This window comes from Emydura macquarii, unplaced genomic scaffold (genome assembly GCF_026122565.2).
Source record: "Emydura macquarii macquarii isolate MOO-44397 ecotype Brisbane River unplaced genomic scaffold, CSIRO-AGI_Emac_v2 contig_1876, whole genome shotgun sequence".
In the NCBI taxonomy this organism is placed as follows: Eukaryota; Metazoa; Chordata; order Testudines; family Chelidae; genus Emydura; species Emydura macquarii.
The window spans coordinates 15,682,552-15,697,538 of NW_027132013.1; the positions used below are offsets into that span (position 1 = coordinate 15,682,552).

General features: G+C 41.7%; 1 protein-coding gene across 1 annotated transcript in view; it reads left to right on the forward strand.

Annotated features, from left to right (window-relative positions):
* The first annotated feature begins 5,028 nt into the window (after positions 1–5,028).
* Positions 5,029–14,987, forward strand: part of PALS1 (protein associated with LIN7 1, MAGUK p55 family member) — a 121,599-nt gene continuing 111,640 nt past the window's right edge. The window contains exon 1 of the mRNA XM_067557760.1: positions 5,029–5,743. The gene's annotated coding sequence lies outside the window, so the exon portion shown is untranslated. The remainder of the gene's footprint in view (positions 5,744–14,987) is intronic.

The following is a 14,987-nucleotide window of genomic DNA, read 5'->3' on the forward strand; positions in this document are numbered from 1 at the left end:
TCCCCCTATCCCCAAAGAAGCAGAGGTGAGGCCACCAGAGTCCCCAGGTCCTAACCTCAGGGGAGGTGGGGCAGAGACAGAAATTTGGCTATAGGGAAGACTTGAAGACTCTCCCTGTCCCAACTTAGACTGTTAAAAGCAATGCATGGTTGAGAGCCACTGCCCATGGAAGCAGCCCTGACCTATTTCTTCCTTTGGTCTGAAGAACTGCTGCTTGTAATATTCCGGGAAGAAGGTGGGGAACCTCTATCCAGAATTGAAACAACTGAACCAATGGAGACCCATTAGAAACCACACTTTAAGAATAAATTAGGCTTGCATAGGAAATGCTGTGTGGTAACTTATAACTGTTGACAATCCCTCTGTTATTAGTCTCTGAAGAGAAAGCAAGCAGATGGCGTTGGGCAACCTGTCTGCTGGGAAATACACAGTGAAGGCAGGGAACTGTGAAGCCTGGGAATACCCCAATCAGAAGGGAGAAAGACAGAGATCTCCACCCAGAAAGACAACGGTTGGGGAGCTGGAATCCAAGAGTGGGTGCTCTTGCTGAACCACTATGGGGAAATTTAGGTACAGTTGCCCCAAACTATAACAATTTGTATAATAGTGCTTAGAGACCCTATTCTGGTTGAGGCCCCCTTGTGTTACACTGTGCAGACATTTAATAAAAGACAATCCCAGCCCCAATGATTTTACAATCTGAAAGCCTGATTCTTAGTTTTACTAAGGATCCCTCACACTGGTCTGACAGTGTAAAGAATACTTAAAACATGTAAATGTACAATGTGTAATTTATATGTACTTTTAGGCCACTTTACACTGCCAGAAAAGTGTAAAGGGGTCTCAGTGTAACTGAGAATTCCTGCCTTAGTTTAAAATGGGTGTTAACAGATGGGTGGCTGAAACAAAGAAAATAGAGGCATGGAAAATGAGGATGGGGTAACAGTAATATGAATATATATTTTTGAATAGGCTAGTTGTATGCACAATTTGTAGGTATATATTTTTATTTTTTAATAGCGACAAATAAGCAGATCAGTAGCAGAAATCTCAGCTTGCCACCTCCTTAGTCATTAGCAGCTGGCAGTGTTTACTGGGCAACAGAGTAGAAGTCTGTTTTAAGAAATGATGTGAAGTAGAAAGGTAAGGTAATGACTTTATGACTTTTTCAGGGAGGGCATTTTGTATATATAAGGGGCAGAATGGAAGGATGCATATAGATGCTTGTAGGAGAAGCAGACAATGGATGGTAAAGTCTGGTATTGCTGGCAGTGGTGGAGGTGACTAATGACAATAACAAACCAGACAGGGCCACAACCATAAGGATGAGAAGATTGTATTTTACGTGGAGAAGGGAGAGCCAATGAAGGGACTCAAACAGGTGGGTAATCTGATCAAAACCACCAGCTGGGAAGATTATTGTAACAATAGCAATTTGAATTGACCTGCAGAATCCAAGGTTTCAGTGGTCAAGGCCAGTAAAAAGCTGCAATAAACAAGATAAGAGCCCGGAAAAAATGCTACTAGGACAGTTAATATGCTTACCAGTTTGAAGCATACAACAACAACAAAAAACCTGGAAAATTTGAACAATTTATTTTGGAGAATGTATTCCAATCACTAGTCAATACGTATTGTGGTAACAGGAAGAAAAAAATTATACTTTTTGTTTTAATTTCTCTAATTTCAAATAGGAAGATATTTTTAAATTAATAGCTACAATGTAGTGTTTGTAGGACAATGAAGGATTTTACTTCCTTGTATTTGTATCTTATAGATCAGAAGGGAAATGTCCTATGACTACATATCCTAGCAGGAGTTGATGGGATCATGCTAAATCATGTATATATCATAGTATCAGTCTATGACATGCTATGCATTCATTCCTTTCCAACAAATCCCAAGGGCCTTTTTGACACAATAGAATTATACCAATGCTAATTAAACGTGTATAATTGTATTGGCGCTCACTCCAGTGGTGCAGTGCCAACACAAGCCATCCTGTTTCAGGTGCAATTCTGTCCTTTGTCCACAGACAGCACTTGATCCAAATATTGTAGCAACATTGCCTCCTGGATGTCTATGGATGTGTCTACAATAAATAAAGTAACAGTTTTTCTTCCTATATAGGCTGAAATATACCTTGAATCCTTACACAAAAGAATTTTGATCAATTATTAATGGAGTTAAATAATATTTCAGACTATTTTTGCGGGAACTAAAGCACGATTGAATCCCAATCATTCCTGCCTCAGGTATTTAATGCAAGTGTGGTCAAGTTCCCTATCATGCTAATATAATAAGTGCAAATAGTCTTCTCACTGCTATGTAGATGTATCTTGCAGAAGTAGCCTCTCTAGTCACCTTTATTCACAACACTACCTAGGGCTGACTTGCCTGCAAGCCAGCTGCCCATATAATGTTGCTAACACTGTGCTCTGCTGTGAGACACTTACGAAGGGGACATCTTCTGCTGACAAAACTTTTTCATCTTTTGGATAATTTAACTAATAAGTATGTCTCAGCCAAGCTTCTTATGAACGTGCTGCTTGCTGGCCAAAGGCCAATATTAATGCTTTCTTAGAATTGTGGAGCAAGACTGAAATCCAAAAGGAGCTGGATGATTACCAAAGAAACAAACAGATCTTCAACCAGATATACTGGAGACTTGTGTAATTCAGCATTAACCTTGTCTGGTTATCCGTGGTGGCAGAGGATCAAAACCCTCAAATAAAATTATAAAAATGCAACAGACAGAAACAAAGTTGGAGGTTGGTGTGCACATTTGTCTTCTCAATGAAAAGTTGTACAAGATGCTGAAGAAGTGTCCCTCCACTCAGCTGAACCTGTTGTTGGACAGCATGTAAACCCCAGACACCAAGATTCCCCATGAAGGAGAGGAAGGTCCCTGCCAAATGGGAGAACTATACATACAGAAGCCTGTACTGAGAGCTTGTAGGCTCATAGAATCTCTCTGGGTAAATCTTGGATGCAGAGCTGGTGGATCAAGCTGGATGAGGATGACTCAAAGGAGGATGGCATTTCTGCACCCAGTAAGCAGCATTTTATTCCTAAAAGTAGCCAGTTGGCCATTGTGCCACTTTCATGCAAGCATACGGATTTGAGGAAATAATTTGTGGATTCTTATGAACACTGCCATTAGTGCTAACTTCACACAAGACCAGCAGAAGTGTCCACCTCTCATCTTACTCTGCCCTAACTGACCACCGTCACCATCCCTATGCCTCTACAGAATGCGTAACAGTTCTGGAGTCTTCCTGAATTTGGATTCCATTATTCCCCAAGTGTCTTTCTCCTCCTCTTCATTTAATACATGGACCCATTACTGATCAGAATGAAATGTTTGGCTTGACATGCATCTATAATACATGGGTGCACAAAAATGGTGGACAAATTGAGGGAGGGGAGCCTTAAAAGGCACACAAAATCTATAATGTAAAAAGGCTAGAAACTGGAGCTTTTTAATGTTTTTGTGGGAAGGCAAGCAAGCAGCTGGGCAAAGTCCACATTAATGGAGGATTAGTTGGCCAGTTTACATGCAAAGAAAAGAAAAACCAAAGAGGATCTGTTTGAATTTGAATGAGCATTGGAGTATATAGGTTTGGGAGAAAAGAGATACAAGGAAAATATGAGAAGACAGGGTAAGCATATAGGCAAGAGAATAAACAGTGGCTGGACACCTATATGACAAACTACATGGAACATTTAGTGAACCTGCAGCAGAGGGAAAAGGATTTAAAGAGGCAGCTATTTGCTGACTTTTTGGTGGTCCAAGAAATACTTGCTGACATTGTGTCCTTAGCTAACCTCTACTCCAGCACATCTTACCTTACCACTATCCTGCTCTTCAAAATATGAAGACTATAAAATAATGTGTGACTCTGCATTCCCAAATCTTGTTCAGACACTCATCCCTTTGCTGAAGGTGAAGGAGGGAAGCGGTCCAATAGTTAGTGGAGGAGAAAAGAGGAGTGTTTCATTAGCAAAGAGTGAATCCATGTTAAACTGAACACATGAATTTAACCCCGTGGACTCCTCTGTTTGTGTGGTTCAGTTGCTACCTGGATCCCTGATAACCTGTCCACCAAGAACAGCTGATAACCTGTCCACCAAGAACAGCCCTTCCAGGAAACATGGGCCGTCTAACTCCAGTTCTGTTAATCATGATACATCTTCCCTATTTTGCAAATATTTTAATATAAACATTTTAAAAAATGGATGACCAGATACTCACCCCATGTCCTTTTCGCCAGAGGCTACTAGCACATAACCAAGCTGTGTCTCATCTTTACTGGTTATACGGTCTTTGAGATAGTCTGGTCTTCACAACAGTTGACCACACTAAGTGTGACCTATCTGTCTCCCTGTCACTTGTCTCCAACTGTAGCAAACTCTCTGTCAGTGGAGTCTTCTTCCTCCCTGTGAAGTTGGCCTCTGGGTGGCTCTCTGTCTCTTTGCTCTGTGATGATCTGGGTGCTGTGTCTATTGGCTTGTAAATGCCTCCTGCTCCTATCAATCACTTGTCCCTCTTATGTAGTCACCTTATATGACCTGGGTGCTACTGCAACCCTCACAACTGTTATCTCTTCCTTGTGGTGTCTCTCTACTAACTGGTCCTCACAGAAGTGCCTATCTGCAAAGCTGGTAGGTCCTTGGCTGGCCTATCATGTAGTGGCTGCTTTCTTTGATTGATGGCCATCTCCTCTTGGCAGTAGCCCCATCCTTCTGGCTGCCAAAGGTATCAAGTACCTCACTGGTATCCAAGCTTTGGTCATTTGTCTCATCAGTGCTTGTGCTGGACTGTCTTACACCTGTGACAGAGTATTCTTGTGCATCAAAAATACTAACAAGAGTTCTGAGCCAGAAGAAAACCTTGTGCACCAGCCTCAGACTCAGCTGTGAAAAAATCTAGCTGGGGTTACTTTGGCCCTCTGACTCCAGTTCCCCTGAACACGATACAGGTAGGCGAGCAGCAGAGGAGTCATAGAGGTGGATGCACCAGGAGTGTGGGACTGCAGAGGATGATCTCGGGGGAGGGGGGGGGGCAATGCTGAAGGGGCTGGTGATTGAAGAGACGGAGCTCAGACACTCCGAGAGCAGGGCGGGAACAGCGCTTAGCCAAGACAAGGGCGACTGAGGTGCTGCTTTGGTGACTGGGAGCCTTAGCTGGTCATGAAAGATGAGGGGGGGAGAGGCATGATAGGCCAGAGGGGCCATGACTGTGGGCGGGAGTCAGCAAGAGAGACCCTCATTCCTCGTGTCCCCACGGCTCCATTCGTCCTCGTCATTCAGGCTCACTCGCTCCCCAGCCCCAACTTATCCCCCGCGTTTCCGCAGGCTCCCGTCCGCTTCCCCTCCGCAGCGAGCGCCTCCCTCAGCCAACCCCCGCGAGCCGCCTCGAGAGCCAGCCGGGCGCGCGCACCCCAAGCTACCGGCCCCTCCACTCCCAGCCAATGAGGCTGTGCGGCTGTAGAAAGCGGGTGGGGCGCGTGCGTGCGGCCGTTTGGGGCGGGGCCGCCGCTGGGAGGGAGCGGGGCCAGCGGGCAAAGAGCGGGGTGACGGTGGTGAGGTGTTTGTCTTCGCCTGGTCTGCGGCCGTGGCGGCTGCGCAGCTGCGCGCGGTGAGCGAGCCGGGGCTGTCCCTGCTGTCTCCGGGCCTTGCGCGAGGGGCTTCGAAGGCGCTGCTGGGAGTGTCCGTATCGAGGGGGGGGCGGTGGCGAAAGGTGAGTCTCACCCCCCTCCCCCATGTGATCGGCGGCAGGTCCTCGACTCCCCATGGCTGGGGCGGGGCGGGGCGGGGCGACTGCTTTGGGGCGCTCTGCCCCGGCCAGCACCCGCTGCTGCGCCTCTGATTTCCTGGGGGAGGCAGGCGCGGTGCGGGCTTTGCTTCGCCACCCCCCCCCTTCCGCGTGAACTTTGTCTGGCTGGGTCTCCATGGTGTGACCCGCCCCCCGCCCGTGTCTGTGTGATTGGGGGGCCGAATCTTGCAGGTTGTGTATTCGCCCACCCCCCTCCATGTACGAACTAGGGGCCCGTTCCTGCAGCTCTCCATGATCCCGCATGAGGCTTGCTCGCCAGTGCGAATAGTGCAAGTTTGGGCCTTAAAGCTGTATTGATCATGACTCCTGTCCAGTGTGGTCTTTTACTGTCTCACTATATTTATTTTAATAATGGGCTGCACTTAATCCTACTCTTCCTTCCTATCTCTTGGCAAGCCGACGTTTGGAAATGCTGTTGCTGTAAAGAGATTGTCTTGTAGTGATTTATGGGGCTTTGCAAGATTAAGTTAACGTAGCTTGGAAACCAACGCACTTAGTGTTCCGCAATAGTTAATAGGTATTGGTCAGACTGTTGATTAAATATTCAATAAACTACATTGATGACATTGTTATGGTAGTGTTTAGGAACTCTAATCGAGGAATCAGGGGTAGTGTACACAAAACAAAGATGACAGTCCCTATTCCAGAGAGTTACTTTATAGAGAGTGGTAAACTATTTCATGCTGACTTTATTAGACGTCTGACAGTAAGTAAAAGATCTACCCAAACCAATATCTTATAAAGTATCTTCACTGTGAGTTTTTGTTATACAGGTTGTTTTTTTTTTAAACAAAATTATTTAAACTACTGTAGGTGAAAGACTTCAGGGATGAAACTATTTGGTTTTACTTTGGGGCATTTTATGTTTTTTGGTGAGTTAGTTTTCCTGTTTGTGTAGGTTTTTACTCAAACAAGAGTAACAATTTTTAAAAATAGGAACGTCTGGTTATAAACAAATTGACTGGGACTTGAGAGGAATTGTAATATCCAATTTAATTTTAAAAAGGAACATTACAATGTATGTTTCAAAGTGTCAGTTAAAGTAGTTTTGAATTCTATGTTAGAAGCAAATGTTGGTTTCATATTCAATGGGTGTCCTTGAAATAAGGGACTTCTATAATCTGTTTTAAAACACTGTCCAGCTGATGAGCAGCTTCTCTCTAAATATGATATTTTCTAATTGCTAATCCAGTCCCACTGACAGCGTTTTGTGCATGTTTCAAAATGTTTCAGAGACCTAGAATTAAAAAAGATTATAGGCAAATCATTAAGTTTTAGTAAATGCAAAGAAATAAAATAATGCAGTTTTCAAATGTAGTATATTTTTATTGTAAATGTAAAAATCGGTTTGTATGCCCCTGAAGATAGTTCCTCAAGGTTTTGATTATCTTGCTATTAAAAACCTACATGTTTTGAGAGCATTTATATTTTAATTTGAACTCTGAAATAAAAGTGTGCTTCCGTGTTTATTGCCTTATGTAACCTTGTCCTAGACAATCTTTTGTTTAGAGTCTTGTAAAGGCACTTCTAAAATGATGAGTCTGAATGGTAGTCAAAGATCTTCATGAATGCATTCCAACTGCCTGTTCTTAATGGTCATGATTTAGGGTATGTCTGTACTACAGTGGCACAGCTATGGTGCTGCAGCTCTGCTGCTGTTGCACCATAGTCTGTTAATTGTAGCTAGGTTGATGGAAGAATTCTTCTGTTGACCTAGCTGTGCCTATAGTGGGGATTAGGTTTACCTAATTGAGTTGCACAGGGCTCAAAATTTTTCACAGCCGTGAGCCAGTGAAGCCAGGTCAGTCTAATTTTTAGGTCTCTTAAAACATTTAAATAAAAAATAAATGTGTTGAATCCATGAGCCTCTATCAGCAACTTTGAGTTAAAAGGTGACTTTTCTGTGTAAAGAAAGATGTTTTTCCTCTTCTTTTAGTTTTTGAAGTCAAGCTTCACAATATGAAGTAATTTAGGAGACTCTCTTATTGTGAAGAAACTTAGGGAATAGGAACTTAAGCTCCAGTAAATTTCACTTAGGCGTATTTGAACATTTTCACATGTTTACCTGAAATAATCAGTTTAGTTCATTAACTACAGTTAATCCCTATGTTTAATAAATAATGTAGTTAGTTGTAAATGTGAAACATCTCTTGATAAGAGAGATCTTTGATGTATTTGAAACGTTTAAGGTTTTTTTCAATAAAAATAAATTTTATGTTGTGTTTTGTGATGTAGCTATGCTGGCACTGCTTCTGTGTATAGACCAGGCCTAAATTCTGAAGCAGAACTGTAAACAAAAACAGAATCCTGGTATCTAGTCTTAAATCAGTTTCTGGTGTTTGTAGATTGCAGAATTTAGCAAGGACAAAAAGTGGAGGCTGCAGATGAATGGCTATATGAAAAGGCAATTATGAGAGAATGATTTAACACCTCATTTGTCATTCTTTAATATTCAAAATTAGTAAATGCACTTAACTATTAATTCATAATTTTCAAACAAAAAAGGACCAAGAATAAAATTTTAGAAAGTGCCACGGGCTGGGGCTATACCTAAAACTTAGGGTGACCTAGTAATGTGGTCACGCTCCAAGACCCATTTTCAAAAGTGATGTAGACACTTGGTAGCCAAATGGAATTTGGGCACAAAGTCACTCCATTGCCACACTTGAAAATGTTATCCCAAGTAAACATGTAAACAATAAAAAATACACATTTATCGTAGTAGATGGGAAAACTCAAAAGGAGCTGTTCCATTCTAATAAGGAATACCAATTTTATAAACTTCCAGGACAAATTTTTCTTAGTCTTTTCACAATTTTTTAATTTTACATTTGTGCACAAGTAAAAAAAGACGGGTGTCTAATACTCCAGACAACTGTCATAAATTTAAAAAAATAAATTAATGGCCAGCAAAACACATCTATCTTCCTATATGCGGGGAAAAAAATACCCTCCACTATAGCCCAGATAAATAGAGATGTTCTGAAGGTCGACAGACCTGAGCTATTATGAATCAGAGTGTTTGTTCTAGAATTTGACAGTCCATCACAGAGAGTGCTCTGCCACTAGCCCCGTCTCTTTTAAATCCAGGGGAATTTAAAAATTGAGGTTGCTCTGTTGACTGAAGCTGAAGCACTAAGCATAAGGAGAGACAGTTTCTCAAGTAGGGAGGTCCCTAGCCATTTAAGGTGTGGCTCCATTGCATTTGGGGTGGAATGTGATTTCTGGTGCAAGTAGGACAGAGACATGCTCACTCTGCTTGACCTCTCATGCTAAAAATAGCAATGTGATGCAGCAGCATGGACAGTGGCTCTGGGTAGCCACCCAAGTACTTACCCAGGGTAATAGGTGTGAGCTTGTACTCAGGTGGCTAGCTCCAGCCACTGTGGCCACTCTGCTGTTCTTAATGCACTAGCTCAAGTAGAGCTAGCATGTTTCTGTCTACCTGCACTGGGAAGCATGCTCCCAGCTACAGTGTAGGCATAACTTTAGGGTATGTCTTCACTGCAGTGTTAATATGAGTTAGCTTAGCCTGGGTGGAGTGTCCCCACTGCAGAGCCCTACCCTTGCCAGATCTATGTGGCTGTGTGCACAATGGTGCTGTACTAGCCCATGTGCTGAAATGGATTTCTGGCAGCATATCCATGGTTTTTAGTGGTGCTTTAAACTACGTCAGTCTATGAATTCAGTCAGTCAGTGTATTCTGGGAGAACTTATTTGTCCTTCCTTTTGGCTCTTTTGCAGAAGTGTTCTTATGGGTCTTTCTGACTTCTTTACTCTACCATAAGGCTGGTGTCAGCTACTGGCCAGCTGGCAGCATTTGGAAGGATTTCTTGGATGGCATCTCTGTCGAATGCTGTAGAAGTGCAAGAGACATGGAACTGGCAAATGCAGAGTTAAAGCACATTGTTGAAAAAGAGGAGTTAGACAAAATACAGCCCAGATGAAATGTCAGGGATTGGATTGGAGGGCTGCTGGCAGGGCACCTGGGATTGATTATCCTGCATTCTCACTGCAGAGTAGGTGGGTTCATTGTTATTGAAATCTCAGCTCTAGCCTACGCCCTCAGCCATGTCTGTTGGCTCTGTTTTAAAGCACCCTATTAAACTGGCAAGTTAGTTTTTTCTGTGTGGCTAGAAGAGGGTTTGAGGCAGCACCCAGGCTATCTCTGCAGTGAAGGCATACCCTTAGAGCTTGATATCTTAAAACAAACACCCTAAATTCAATCTGGAAAACAGTAAACAAACAGGGTAGAAAATGGAATGCCCATCGATTGTCATTTGCTGCTATTTAGTGCACAATGCAACAGCCCTTAAGTGGTGCTTCTATCTTAAGTTTCCCGATTGTTTTAAGATGTAACCATGTTGAATGCATTTACAGTAATTCAGTCTGGAAGTGTCAAAGGCAGGTGGTATACACAGTGGGAAGGCCTGCATCCAAAATAAATTGTTGCAACCTCCTGATGAGGTATAGATGGTAAGAAATGGTGAAAAACTTTAGAAATGTTGTTAGTTAGGTTTAGCATCTCTGATATGCCTCATATGCCAAGTTGGTTGATATTTGGCAATGCAACTCAGTGACCTGGGTTGTCAGCTGATTTCTTAGCCTAATGGGCATGTGAACAATGTTGCAGTTCTTGTTTAGGAGATTCATATACTTTTTCATGATTGAGTGCATATTTAACAGCTGAAACACTATTAGTGTATGCTCATGGAATAAGTTCTATTTTGGGAATATACCTTAAATATTTTCAGGTTTTGTCATTTTTATGGTAATGTAAAGCCAGTGCTGACACTCCCTCCCTAACTCCTGTTACTATCCCCTTCTCTCAAAAGGTTTGTTAGAAGTGACCTATTGGTTTCAATCTGGAAATTTCTGACTTTTTGTCTTTAAAGTGAAATTAGTTTTGTATTTAAGTTTTTCAACACCAGTGGCCACTTCTAGAATGAGAACTCTCCTATATAAAAATTTAGAAACAGCGTCCTGAAAAATATTATTGAGGCTATAACATCCTAAAATAAATGTTGCGTGCTAGGTGGTCTCACATTTGCTAGCTTCTGTAGACCGAGCTTCTTGTACATACGAGAGGCTCCCTATATTCCTCCATTCCACCCCACAATCTTCCTGTGTGTCACCCTCCATCTTCCTCTATTTCAGATATTCTCTGTAACTCTCCCATTCTCCTCTTGTCAGGATTTCTGTGTGCATCTTGTTCTCCACTGTGCCAGCGGCTTCATGTGCACTCTCATGCCCTCCATTCCCCTTTTTCCTACAAATGCCAGGGGCTGTGTTTGCCCTGTCTCTCCGCACCAGGGTTCTTTGTTCTCACCCATTCCCCCCCTCCACAGGCTCTGTGTGCACTACAATTCTCCTTTCTCTCATTATTTGTCTGGGAGATAAGTCATTCAGGGTGTCAACATGTTAAACTTTATTGGGAGGATGAGCAGGGATATTGTTAGGCTGGAAGGCATTAATCAGTGCCATCAACCAGTTTGATCTATAGAAAATTGCAGAGATGTTTTAGCTGTGACAGGGACTCCATGTGTCCCCTATTTTTCCCTTTTGTTTTTTTTCTATTTTCCACAGAATCAATAGGGTTTTTGCCATTGAAGTCTAGAACATTTCCTGCAATTTTGAAATTGGTCAGATATTGCATTCAAAGGTTATCACTTTATATACAGACCAACTAACACAGAAATGCTGTCAAGTTGAGAGCAAGGGCTTTGCAAGTCAGTAAACTAGAAAACTTCAGAAGGACTTGTAATTACAAGCCTGTCAGTATGATATAGATCCGAGACAAGTTAATACAGTGGCTGATACAGGACTCAGTTAACTCGGAATTAAAGGAGAGTAGTATAACTAATGCCAAGCAACAGAGGTTTATGGAAAATAGATCTTGTCAAGTTAACTTGGTATCCTTTTTTTAATGAGCTTACAAGTTTAGTTGACAAAATAATAGTTTTGATGTAATGTACGTAGACTTATGGGATCAAATTAAATTCCTTACAGATGACATTTTGATTAAAAAAAATATAGACAGATATAAAACCAAAATGCATACATTACATGGATTAAAAGATGGCTAACTGATAGCTCTCAAAATGTAGTTGTAAGGGGAAATATCATTGAATGGGTGTGTTTCAAGTGGAGTTCCGCAAGGATCAGTGCTTGGCCTTATGCTATTTAACATTTTTATTTTAATGATCTGGAAAAAAACATAAAATCATAATAAAGTTTGCAGATCATGCACAAATTGGAGGAATAAATAAATAACAAAGAAGGCAGTCATAGATAGTGATCTGGATTGCTTGGTAAGCTTGGCTTAAGCAAACAATATTCATTTTGATATGGCTAAATATAAATGTATACTTCTAGAAACAAAGAATACAGGCCATACTTGCAGGATTGGGTGGACTGTATCCTAGGAAGCAGGAATATGATATGGGGGTCATGTTGGATAATCAGCTGAATGCGAACTTCTAGTTTGATGCTGTGGCTGGAAGAGCTAATGTGACCTTGGATGAATAAAAAAGGAAATCTCAAGTAGTAATAGAGAGGTTATTTTATCTCTGTATTTGGCACTGGTGTGACTGCTGCTGGAATACTGTGTCCAGTACTGGTGTCCACAATTCAGGAGTATTGTTGATAAATTGGAGATGATTCAAAGAAGTGCTACAAGAAAAATTAAAATATTAGAAAACAGACTAGACAATCATAGTAACCTTTTTTGGCCTTAAAATTTATGAATCTGTGAATTCCTTGCCGGATATTTCCGCAGCATACAGACTGAAAGCTTATTTTAAAAAGTAATGTGTTTTGTTTGGGTTAATGAGGCATTCCTTCCTCATCCGTGGTAGACACGCCAGTATACTTGCCTACCAGCCTTTTTGGTAGCAAGTGCTTCTGGCAGAACTTGGACAAAAACTCTGTTATTCTAATGAATCTGGCCATGCTGGCTTGTAAGGAAAGTTCTCGTCTCCTCAAAATGGCCAAAGAGGGCATTTTTTGTTGGGCTGAGACCTTACTTTGGATTGTTGCTCAAGATTAAATCAAGAACACAAGGTCTTTTTTCCTGATATATCCATTCTTGATGTGGTAGAGCTCCATAGGCAAGGTGTATATGAGTAGATAAGCTAACTAAATTTCTTTTTGAAGGCTCATTGGTTGGCAATTATCTCGTCTGGATTGTATGTCTTCACTTTTGGAGTTGAATTCTAATATCTGCTATTTTTATTTTGACTATGCTAGTCTAGAAATAGAGGATCATGTCAAAATTTGTTTGGTGCCAGGAGAGGTGGCCAGTAATGCGATCCACAAGGATGGCGCGCATGCATGCATATATATAGAGAGACTGACTGACTGACCTCACATGATGACTGTCATGCTGTCTGAATGAGGGGCGCACTTGGGGTGTATTCAGGAGCTCTGATTACTCCTTTCTACACCAGTCTCGCATTGGGGGTGTCATGCTGGGTAGATGGGGGGGGTGGGGAAGAGCATTTGTTATATTGTTTGACATCAGTATGTCAAAATCATAATAATTCATGTGAGATATGCCGTGTCAGGTACTGTTAGAAAGGATGTAATGTGCTGAGTAAGATGATGATGTTTATGTTCATGTATAATATGTGAAATGGAAGTTATAGATATATTTAAGATATCTGTATTTCAAATTGTACTGCCTGGGCAACACCCCAGATAGGTTGGTGGCAGAACAATAGCCTGCTTAATGGCCCATTAAGACACTCAGGGATGCAAGGGGCCCAGGAAGAAATTAAAGGCATACCTGAAGAGTTACCAGGATTGGCCTATGTGACTCTGGACTCCATTTTAGTTCTTGTAATATTCCACAAGACCGCAGGGCCAGAGGGTATATAAGGCCAAGCCACAGAAACCATTTTGTCTTTGTTCCTGTTCAGCTACAGACATATACCTGCCTCTGGACCAATTCACTTGCAACTGAACTGAAGGACTAAGACCCATCCAGGTACTGGATGTATATTAGAGGAACTGTACAAGCTTGCAACTCCACTTGCAACAAGCTTGCAACTCCCAGAAACTTGATGTATATGGACTTACAATCATCTATCTATTTGATTTGCTTTGACCCTTTAACATTCTTCTTATGGTTTTTCTTTCTTTTACAATAAACCTTTAGTTTTAGTTATTAAAGGATTGGCTGGCAGCATGGTATTTTAGGTAAGATCCAAATTTATATTGAACTGGTACTGTGGCTGACCCCTTGGAGTCAGAGGGAACCTATTTAGTAAAGAGCATAGAGTTTAAATAACTGGTCTCTTTACTGGACCTAGTGCTGATTTGGGAGCCAGGAGCTGAAATGCAGTAAAAGGGGCTGTGTATATTTGTACACTGGCTTCTGTGGGGATTCAGAAGTGCAGTTTGTGGCTGGTTGGGAAGTCTGGCTTCAGTGCCACCCACCATTGCTGGGAGAATTTGCACCCTTTTTACAGCCTGCCCTGACCTTGGCATTTTCAGGAGGCTACCCTGGGCACGGGATGGATCACAATGACCATATGCAATATATTTTTTAAGCTCTATTGCTTGTATTAAGTTTCATGGCTATGTTTCAGTCTTGTTATTGTAGCTCAGAGTTTGCATCAGAGACATAGGACCAAAACTCTTCCTCTCATGGAGTGTTTTTGTTCACAATGTCTCATTGCAGTTGATCAAATCTAGAAACTCTTCTTGTGTCTTTGCTGGTTTCATTTTATGCCATCTTTCAGTAATTGTTGCTGGTATTTTCCCTTGGGACATATGTTACTCTTCAGGAGTGAGGATCCAGTATAGGTGGTATGGGCAGAAAAGAGAAAATTACTTGCATTGTATTTCTGCCTCTCTGAAGATACCTTGGTCATTTCACCCACCTCCCTTTTAGAGTTTTGGGCTTTAAATGATGAAGTGATCTGTGTTCTCACTGAGGCTGTGTCTTCCTTTTCAGGAATGACTCCTTTTTGTATTTAAAAAAGTGGTGATATGGAGAGGGATAAATTCTTTTCCTTTTATATTTTTGGGCATTAGTGGAGTTGTTGCCTGCTTTTAAAAGGAGATGACAAATTAAGTGGTAGGGGAAAGAGCCCTTAGTTAATAAAGTTTGCATGCTCAGTAAGGCAGAATCCTCAAGTCATCC